The sequence below is a fragment of the Pteropus vampyrus genome, unplaced genomic scaffold (genome assembly GCF_000151845.1).
Source record: "Pteropus vampyrus isolate Shadow unplaced genomic scaffold, Pvam_2.0 Scaffold6, whole genome shotgun sequence".
Taxonomy (NCBI): Eukaryota; Metazoa; Chordata; class Mammalia; order Chiroptera; family Pteropodidae; genus Pteropus; species Pteropus vampyrus.
The window spans coordinates 11,113,018-11,124,110 of record NW_011888787.1 but is presented as its reverse complement, the minus strand read 5'-3'; the positions used below and the strand labels follow the sequence as shown (position 1 = coordinate 11,124,110).

The 11,093-nt window shown below is 34.8% G+C and overlaps 1 pseudogene; it reads left to right on the top strand.

Moving 5' to 3' along the window:
* The first annotated feature begins 4,100 nt into the window (after positions 1–4,100).
* LOC105298154 overlaps positions 4,101–11,093 on the top strand; it is a 10,131-nt pseudogene continuing 3,138 nt past the window's right edge.

Here is an 11,093-nt window from a genome sequence, read left to right as displayed (position 1 = left end):
TGATTTTGTATTGAAAGTTAAAACATTTTTAAGATCTCATTTTTCCTAAAATTTATCTACAATTTCAAAGAAATACAAATCCCAATCCAGAATTGTCTTGTTTCGATACAAATTGATAAGTGATCATAAAATTTATATAGAAGAGCAAAGTACATGGAATGACCAAAATGACCAAACGATTTTCATCAGATCAAAGGTGGAGGAGAATTCTGTTTTAAAGACTTACTCTAAAGTTATAGTAGTCAAAAGAGTGTGTCATTAAAACCCATCAAAGTATAAACTTTAGTGACTGAATTTTATCGTATGAAAAATAAACCTCAATAAAGCTATTTTATTCCTGTAATATTACATGTGGGAAATATATTACATGTAATATATTACATATGTGTGTGTGTGTATTAAACAGAGGAATAGAACAGATTCCAGAAGTAGACCAATCAATTAATTTTTGACGAATGTCCAAGGTAATTGAATGGGGATGGGATAATCCTGGAACATTTGTCAATTGCCAATGTGAAAGTATTAGGAGATGGGGTCTTTGAGAGGTAATTAATTTCAGATGGTCGGGGAGGTGGAGACACTGTGATGAAGTAAGTGTCTATATAAGAAAAGACCAGAGTTCTTTCTTCCCATCATGTAAGGATAGAGAGAGTAGGTGGCTATCTGGAAGAAGGCCCTCACCAAGAACCGAATATGCCGGCCTGGCATTTTGATCTTGGGCTTTTCCCAGCCTCTAGAACTATGAGAAAGTGATACCTGTTGTTTAAGCCAGTCTGTGGTATTTTGTTACAGCAGCTTGAGCTAAGACACTTATGTTGCATCATATACAAAACAAACAAAAAATCTTGAAATTATTTATAGACTTAAATATAAAAAGCTAAAACCATAAAAATTCTAGAAGAGCATAAAAAAAATCGATATGACTTTGGTTAGGGAAATAATTCTTAAGATGCAAAGAATATGAACCATATAAAGAAAATAAGTATATATTGAACATCAAAAATGCTTGTAAATATTGTTTAAAAAAGTGAAAATGAAAATAGAGACTAGGAGAATAATTGTTATTTATTTATATTTATATAATATATATTTATATGGAGTTAGATCTAGATTATATAAATTTTACAAGTCATTAATAATAAATCAATTTATAGTATGTGTAAAAGACTGAATAGACACTTTAGTTAAAAAATACAATTTAATGGCCAATGAAACCCACTTAAAGTGGCTCCCCATCATTAGTTTTTAGAAAAATGCAAACTAAAGCCAATGAGAGACCACCTCTCACTAGAATAGCTAAAACGAATACTAAAAGAACTAAAATTAAAAACACCAAGAAAACCCATATTAATAAGGATCCCAATCCACTGAGACTTCCATACGTTGGGTATGGGTATAGACACTGTGGAAAACAGTATGTTGATTTGTTGTTAATTAAGCATGTATTTCCTATATCACTTAACAATCTGATACTCCCACATATTTACCCAAGAGGATAGAAAATATAGGTTCATGCAATGATTTGTATGCCACCATCCATAGCAGCTATTTTGTAATAATGACTCAAAGCTGGAAACAATTCACATGGCCATAAAATGGTCAAAGGATAAACACATTTTGTTATATCCTTACAATGAAATACTACTCTATGATGAAAATGGGTGAACTGCTGTTGCAAAAACAAACCACAACATAGAGGAATATTAAAAGCATTATGCAATGTGAATAAAGATAGACACAAATGACTGCATATTGTTTTGTGTCATTTACATAAAAATCTAGAAGAGGCAAAATTATAGTGGCACAAAGCGAATTTGTTGTTGCTAGAGGTTGGGTTTGGAGCAAGGGCCTTGACTGCAAAGGGGTCATGAGGGAGCCTTTTTGAGGGTGAAGAAAACATTCTGTGGCTTGATTGAGATAGTGTTACATGACTATATTCATTTGTCAAAAGTCATGAAAGTATAAACATTAGTCAGTGAATTTTATTGTATGAAAATTACCTCAATAAGCTTATTTTATGGATATGCTTAGCAAAGTGTATACCCTATAGTAAATGTTCAACACATGGCAGATAAAATAAGTTTTTATTAGCAGGTTGCAATGGTCTCTTGATATAAAAGCAGCACTAAATTTAGATTTAAATACTACAGAATGACGTCAGGAGTCCAAACTCTGATAAAATTTGGGCTTAAAAGGAGTTAGAAAAAAAAAGCTCGACTTCTTTCAGAATAAGTTAATATTTAACTGGGATTTAGATCGTCTTGAACTGAAATATGAAAAATGCAATACCTAATGGATAATACCTTTTACATATTGGAAAGAAATATATTTTCATGCCTTAACTTTTTCCTGTGCTTTCACAGTTCTGTCACAATGAATATTTCCCTAGCCTTTCAAAGCCGGGTGCAAACATTAAAACTATTTTGCCAAGTTACAACTGAGTAGGAAAGGCATGTTACTGCCCAATGTAATAATCACCCTACTCTTTAGTAGCATCAAAATATTTGGACTGCCAGTTGCAAAAATCTATTTAGCAATTAAAAAGTGAGTGTTGGATCCATGCCATATCGTTTTGAGCAGTACCAGCTCCCTAAAATGTCAGCACTTTGGAAAAAAGCATTAAAACACTGTGGGTGAGTGAAAATGTTCTGTATCCTCTAACACCTGTGCATAATGGGGGGCAGACTTAATGACCTCTCGCTGTATTCCCTTCGCTGGTAGATTGTATTTGTAACCACTTTTAGTGTTCTATTTTTCTGTGTTTTCTAATATTTTCTAGTAAACTTTTAAAATGAAATAAAATTTTCCGTCTGATTTTTTAAATATTTTTACTGAATTATCTCATTTGATTACCATGAAAACTCTGTAAGGACAGGTGTAGTAATGTTATCTTCACATAACAGGAAAATTGAAGGATTCAAGGGAACTGTATAGAGCTATCTAGAAAACAAGTATTGTAAAGGAAATAGAATCAGTCACTTTATTACAAATCCATTAGTGTTTAGAATACCAATGAAAATGAAATCTAGGTGGACAGGTGGAGAAATCTCCTCCTTATGTTGTCAAATATATAATAGGAACTAATTTCAATAATTAGGATAAAGGTAAAAATATATTGTCCCTGCTCCAAGGAATTATATTTCAATCATAGTAGTTATTAAATGATGTATACATTTGTCAAAATTCATGAAACTATACACTTAAAATGGGTGTTTTTCATTGTATGTAAATTATACTTCAATAAAGTTGATTACACAATATGTTACCTCTGAAAAATACCGTTATTTATGTTTGCAAATTTTAATATTCTGTGTCATTAGCAAATGTAATAAATAGCAGATATATAAGCATAATTACTGGAACATAAATTTTGCAATCATTTTGGTGATTTTATATATGATTATTGAATTAAGTAATGCTTTTGAATAGACCAATTATATGTGTATACTTTTAGATATGCTGGTTTGGATTTTCTTTTATCTACACTTATAAATTCTCCAGCAATAGTTTTAAAAATGCAAATTCTATTATACGAAAAATTCTGATAGTAAAATTTGCATTTAGTATTCTACATGCAAAATCTAGCTGATATGTATAAAATACTGAGAAACTGAAAAAGGTGAAGGGATGAATTACAAATTAGTAGTTTCGAAAGTCAAAAAAAAAAAAGAAACTGAGAAACAACGATTTAAATGATCTGCAAATGGTTTACCAAATGATTTAGTGTTTTCAGTACAGGATTCGCAAATGCGTATCTGCTTGTCTAATATTATTTATCCAATCAACTTGACAGTTAAACATAAATAAAGTGTAGTTCAACTAGAAGAAACTATTTGAAAAATAATGGTAATAGCCATAATAACTTCTTTTCTTTTTTTTTTTTTTCTTCCAATGGGTCAAGAGTACGGGGTTGCAGGGGCTGCTACGGTTCACAGGTGTGCAGATAGGATCCACCTGCGGCAGGAAGAGGCTGGGGAAATCTTGCTGCGCACGTGCTCGTGTCGGTGGCGCCTGCGCCTTCTAGCGCCTGGCACCCAAGATGCGCTTTGTGCCAAGTGTTTCTCTGTCCACCGTGTGTTCGGACTGAGACTCTAGTCGCCATGCCCCTGGTGGAGGACAGTGTGGCTGACCACGGCCTCATCCTGGGCCATCTCATGGGTGTCACTCAGGCGTTTTTCCCAAGCTGGGTGTCAGCAGCAGAGCCTCAGGCCATCCTCCAGCCTCTACGTGGAGCCCACACGCAGGTGCTTAGCTACCATCAAGGCCTGAAGTGGATTGGAGACTGGGAACTCTGGGCTCCTTTGTTCTGAATGCTGCTGCCCATGGGGCTCCCCGAGAACCTGCCAGTCATTGTCTGGGGCCTGTTCCTGGAGCACCCAACAATAGTCAAATACGGAAGCTAGAGCTGGTGGACTGCAAGGTGAATCAGCAGATGGTGTACCGCAGTCTCCTGTGCCTCCTGGACGCCGAACGCAGATTCAAGTATGGATGAAATTTGCGGGTTATAGACGAAGTACGTATATACAGAGAGAAAAGAGATAGTAGGAGAGAGAGATAGGGAAAGAGAGAGAGAGATGCTTCCCTCCAATGGATTGTTTATAATTTGGTTAAAAATATCAGTTGACTAATTTTTGGGGAGACTGCTTCTAGTCTACCTATTCTGTTATATTAACCTACAGATCTGTCCTTTCACCGATGCCACACTGTCTTGATTACTGTAGCTTTCATGGATATTCTTAAATTGAGATATCTGAGTCATCCAAATTTGTTCTGCGGTTTCAAAATCAATTTTGTCTTTCCTCATAAAATGTTAGTTTGCAGATACCTACAAAAATCTTGCTGCAGTTTTAATTAGGATTACACTGAATCTACAGATCAAATTGGGGATAATTTGTTTCTTAACAATATTGAGTCTTCCAGTCTAAGAACACGGTATATCTCCTAATTTATTTGTTGTTTAATTACTTTCATTCGTGTTTTATAGTTTTTTAACATATAGGTTCTAAACATATTTTGTTAGGATTTTACCTAATAATTCAATTTTATTTAGTGTTATGGTCAATTTTATTTACTTTTTAAAAATCTCTGTTGTTCATTGCAAGTAGGTGGGGATAAAATTGATATTTTTATGTTGACTTTATATCCTAAGATTTGATGAACTCATTTTTTCTAGAAACATTTCTGCAGTTTTCAGATTTTCCACATAGAAAGTAATTTCATCTGTGAATAGAAAACGTTTTATTTCTACTTTTATATCCTGTATGCTTTTAATTCATTTCACTTGGTCATTCCATTGGCTAGTATATCTAGCACCATGTTGAATATAAGTAGAGTGTTCTCTATTTGTTCCTGAACTTAGGGATAAAATTTAAAGGCCTTCACTATTAACTATGATGTTAACAGTAAATTATTATAGATACTCTGGTCAAGTGGAGGAATTATTTTATATTAAAAATTTACTGAGAATTTATTAGAAATTTATGGGTTTTTGTTTTTTGTTTTTTCAAATGTTTTCTCTGCATCTATAGATAGGATCTTGAGCTATTTTCTTGTTAGGTCTGTTAATATGGTGAATCATGTTGCTATATAGACGTTGAAACTGCCTTGAATTATTGGAATGAATTCCATTTTGTTGTGATGTATTATCCTTGTTGGTTATTGCTTGATTCCATTTGCTAATATTTTTGTGGAGGACATTAGAGTTTATGTTCATAATAAGTTATTTCTAAAGCTGCCAGACTTCTGCCAGTATAGCCGGGAATGACCAGACTGAAATTCAAATTGACCTGATGGTTATAAGAAATTTGTGTCTTGCTAGGAAGATGCCTATGTTTTTACCTTTAAAAAATAACTATTTGTCTTGAATTTGCCTTGTAGCATTATAATATGTTTTTATTTACTGTAACTTGCAAAACGAATAGTGATTGGAAAAAATGTTGTTTATTTAATACTAGTATTAAGAAGAGGCTTTCTTTATAACTTGCTGGCACACTTGGGATTTTTGCCCCAGTTTTAAAGAATGACAGCAAAAGCACCTTTATCTGACATTTAGGATGATTAAATTTTGAAAAATCACTTGGCATATTCAGCATGACTCCACAGGGTGCTCTAGCTTTATAAGGCAATGGATCATGTGAGCTTAACTTATATTTAAGATTTGCTGGGCTGATATTATTGTGTTAGGCAGTATTGCTGAAATGGAAACATAAAATTTTGCTGCCATAAGATCAAGTTTGTGCCTGCCCTACACTATAAATTAGTTGCATAAAGTTTTAAAATGTTTATTCTGGTTCTGGTATTGTGAAATAGCAAACTGTGCTTAAATATATAAAATTAAGACTAGTCTGTGTGAAAACATTTTTTTTCATTCATATCTCATTGAAATCTAGGCATAATTTTACATAACCACCAACAATGTTTATATGAAGCTAAAAGAAAGATGCCAGTTGTATTTGAGAGTTCATTTTTTAATTTGAATTGCAATTGGCATACAATACTATATTAGGTGTACAACATAGTGATTAGACATTAATGAAACTTAAAATGGGATCACCCTGATAAATCTAGCACCCATCTGACACTGTACATAGTTATTACAATATTATTGACTATATTCCTTATACTATACTTTACATTCCCATGACTATTTTGTAACTACTAATTTGTATTTGTTAATCCTTTCTCCTTTTTCAGTTCCCCGCAATGTCCCTGACATTTGGTAACCATCAAAATGTTCTATCTATGAGTTTGCTTCTGGTGTTGTTTTTTGTTTATTTTATTTGTTATATCCCACATAAAAGTGAAATCATACGGCATTTGTCTTTCTCTGTGTTACTTACTCCACTCAGCACAATACCCTCTAGGTCCATCCATGTTGTTGCAGATGGCAAGATTTCATTCGTTTTTATGACCGAGTAATATTCCAATGTGTACACCATTTTTATCCATTCATCCATTGATAGACACCCAGGTTGCCTCCATATCTTGGCTACTATACATAATGCTGTATTGAACATATGGATTCACATGTCCTTTTGAATTAATGTTTTGGGTTTCTTTAGATAAATACATAGAAATGGAATTATTGGGTCCTTTCTTGTCTTTTATTATAGCCTTTGTTCTAAAGTTTATTTTGTCTGGTATGTGTTGCTACCCTACCTTTTGTTTGTTTGTTTTTATTTTTATTAAATAACTTTTTCTGTTCCTTTACTCTCAGTCTGTGCGTGTCTCTCGATCTGAAGAGTGTCTCTTGTAGGCAGCATATTTTGTTTTACATTAAGCTGCCCTATTGTTTGATTAGAGCATTTACTCCATTTACATTTAAAGTAATTATTGAAGCTATGTAGTGTTGCCATCTTATTATTCATATTTTTGATATTTTCCTTTTTCTTCTTCTTAAAGAAGTCCCTCTAACATTTCTTGAATTCAGATTTGGTCCTAATGAACTCCTTTAGCTTTTGTTGTTGTTGGAAAGCTCAATCTGTCCTTCAATTCTAAATGATAGCTTTTCTGGGTAGAGTAATTTTGGTTATAGGTCCTTACTTTTCATCACTTTGAATATTTCATGCCAATCCCTTCTGGCCTGCAAAGTTTCTGTTGAGAAATCAGTTGATAGTCTGTGGGAGCGCCCTTGTAGGTAACTGCTTTTCTCTTGCTGCTTTTAAGATTATCTCTTTGTCTTTAACCTTTGGCATTTTAATTATGATGTGTCTTCGTGTGGGCTTATTTGGGTTCATTTTCTTTGGGACTCTCTCTGCTTCCTGGGCTTGTATGTTTGTTTCCTTTGCCAATTAGGGAAGTTTCCATCATTATTTCTTCAAATAGGTTTTCAATTCTTTGCTTTCTCTCCTCTTTCATAGGTACCCCTATGATGTGAATGTTAGTATGCTTGATGTTGATCCAGAGGCCCCTTAAACTATCCTCCTTTTTTTGGATTCTTTTTTCTTGTTGCTGTTATGATTAGGTGTTTTCTGCTATCTTGTCTTCCAAATCGCTGGTTCAGTCCTCTGCTTCATCTACTTACTCTTGATTCCCTCTAATGTTTTCTCCATTTCGGGCTTTGTATTTTTCATTTCTGACTGATTAATTTTTATGTTTTTTATCTCTCTGTTAAAGTTCTCACTGAGTTCTTCCTCTAAGTTCATTAGGCATCCTTATAACCGGTGTGTTGAAGTCTACATCTGGTAGATTGCTTGTTTCCATTTAGTTTAGTTTGTTTGTTTGTTTGTTTGTTTGTTTGTTTTCAGTTGCTTTGTTCTGTTCATTTATTTGGGACATGTTTCTTTGTCTCCCCATTTTGGCTCCTCTGTGTTCTTTTTCTATGTATTAGGTAGAACAGCTATGTCTCTCAGTCTTCGTAGAGTGGCCTTATGTAATAGGTGTCCTGTGGAGCACAGTGGCTCAGTTTCCCTGGTCACCTGAGCTGGGTGCTCAAGGTTTGTCCCTTGTAGGGATTATGTGTACCCTCCTGTTGTTATTGAGCCTTGGTTGCTGTTTGCATGTCAATGGAAGGAATTGACACTTGGGCTGATTGATTCTGAGGACTGGCAGGTGAAGGGCTGACCCTATGGAACAGGATTTGCTCCAGCAGGGCTCTAGTGCCTGCCCAGTCTGACCTTTGTGCGTTTTGTTTTTGGATGTAGCCCAGGGTGGTACTTGATTCGTTCTGAAGCTGGCCACCGAGCGTGCCACCCGGGGGCCTCTTGGGAGAAGCATGACCACATGCCGTAGCCTGTGCTTCTGCCTGAGGCCACCTGGCATGAGCTGCCAAGCAATCTGCAGATGGCTGCCACTTTTGCTGGACTTGGAGGTGCCTCGAGAGGCTAAGCCATGAAGCAAGGGTGGCTGCTGCTAGGGCTGGATGTGGGCTCCTTAGCAAGAGGCACGGTTATGCAGAGACAAGATAATGCTTTTTGGGGTTTTATGAACCTTTAAACAATTTTAGGAAAATCTACACCATGAGCCAAGACAGGCTGTTTGTGTGGAAAAGCTACTGGAAGAAGTTTGAGTGGCCCTGCAAGTTGGGTGGGGCGGGGTCTCAGGGAAGATCCAGGGTGGGGTGACCAGTATTAGCTAGGTTGATGGAGATTCAGGTGTGGTGGCCCCCTGTTTCTGCAGGCCAGGATGAGGGAGGGTTTAACAAAGGAACAATGGATTCTGCCAGCACTTGTGTCTGGGAGAAAGCTCCTCCAGCCCTCACTGTGAATTCAGCCCTCACCAGAAAATTCATTTCTGCCCCATATGTCCCTGACACTTTCTGAGCTGCTGCCCTAGTGCTGGAGCTCAGAGTGAGTGAGTCCATCAGTGAGTAAGTTTGTGTGTAGGCCCTTTAAGAGGAACACTTTGGACTCCAGTTGCCCTCTGTCTCACTTAGCCACAATCTCTGCAGGTTTTCACAGACAGAGTTGTTAGGATTTCTATTCCCAAAACTGGAACCCTGGACTGGGGAGCCCATGTGGGGCTGGGACCCTTCACTCTTCTGGGGGACCACTGCAGCTGAGATATCTCCAGTTTTCAACTGACACATGTGGATGTGGCACCAGCTCGTTCTGTTTCACTGCCCCTCCTAGCAGTCTCAAGGTGGCTTCTTCTGTATGTCCTTAGCTGTTGGACTTCTGTTCATCTAGACTTCAGGGGATTCTCAATGATGGTTGTTCTATTGTTTGGTTGTAATTTTGATGTGGTCATGAGAGGAGGCCAGCACAACGTTTATTTACTCCACCATCTGACTACAATAAGACAGTTCATTTTTAAAGCAGCATATCCTTCCGCCTGGTAATGTCTAAATTTTATACGCTTACGTGTATATTGACTACTACTATAGCATAATTAGAAATATAATTAGACAATCAAAGGAAGATTTTATAATAATATGCTATGTTCATAAAAAAGTATATCATTTATGGTATCCTACTTTGAAAATATATATGTTCGAGCAGAAATATTAAATGAAATAATGAGTCTAGTGAAATTTTGAAAGCACATAGTTGCTTTCTTACATGTATTAAACCATTTGAAAAAAAATTCACAGTGACAAAAAATTGTTTATCACTTGGAAATAACTTGAAAAATATAGACGAGGCAGAATATCATTGAGGCAAAGAAGAAAAATGTAGATTAAAGTAATATGCAGATAATTTGGTTTTCTTATCCCTTAATATTAAAAAAGTCAACAAATAGGTTTATTTAAAACAAAACATAAAACTATTAAAAGGGTGGATCATTATCTGCTAAATATAAAACAATCTTATTGTTAACTACTTGTAGAATAATATTGAACACATAATATTTGTCAAAATTTATAATTTAGTTGTTTAATAATTATGTATAATTCTATGGAAATATTTTTTGATTTGTGTATTTTCAAGCATTTGTTTCATTTTATTGCCAATATAAGGCAAATTAAGCAAAATGGTAGCTTTATTTTTTACCTCAAATATACTGTTGTAAAAGGGAAAATGCTAGTAAAATGGACTGTCACCATTTGTAAGGTCTTGTACGTAAGAGGTAATTTACGTGAATAAAATTATATTTTAATCGTATTTATTGAACCAGACCCACCTACTGAGTAATACAAAATAAAATAAGCTCCAAACAATTTCAAGATGACAATGTAATGCATAATGTTAGGAATTATCAATTTTAATTTTAATCACATTTTCCCCTATAATAAATTAATTTAATGTACTGAGAGATAAAATAGCACCTATCATGTATGATAGATGGAAAAGAGACTTGATATTTATTTGACAGTTCTATAAATCTGTGACCACTAAACATAGAAAGGGATAAATTGATATTAATATTTGTTGATGGATTATGAATATCAGAGGTCAGATAAAAGGGAATTTTTGGCAGATAATGATCTATTCTATTTTTACTTATTTTTTTACTGTGCTTAAATCTTAGTATACAGATGTTTTGGATTTTAAAAGTTATCCAAATTTTAAAAACTTATTTTGTGATGTTCATTTAATTGAAAGATATTCCAAAATTGGTCAATCAAATGAAATTGAAAAATATCCAACCCATTAAATTAAGGGCATTTATAAAAATATTGACTAATCGTATCCCTTTTATTATAATGCCAGTTA